Raw genomic sequence first — 226 nt, 5'->3', positions numbered from 1 at the left:
TCCTGTAATGGGCGCCCCGTGGGCTGTGACTTGAAGGTGCAGGATCACCTGAAGACATCAGATTTTGTTTGTCGTTATAATTGTTTTGTTTTTTTTTGCTATTTAAATGTGTCTCTGTACATAACGGCTATTTGGTATATATGACTGTGTAAAATATAGTATGATTTTATACCAAAACGAATAGGAAGAATGCTTGTTGTGAATATATATAATATATAGGTATGTG

The sequence above is a fragment of the Sceloporus occidentalis genome, unplaced genomic scaffold (assembly GCF_023333645.1).
Source record: "Sceloporus occidentalis isolate IW3139 unplaced genomic scaffold, rSceOcc1.0.p SCAF_143, whole genome shotgun sequence".
NCBI lineage: Eukaryota > Metazoa > Chordata > Lepidosauria > Squamata > Phrynosomatidae > Sceloporus > Sceloporus occidentalis.
The sequence above is the reverse complement of the archived record's forward strand: the minus strand, read 5'-3'. Positions refer to the sequence as shown.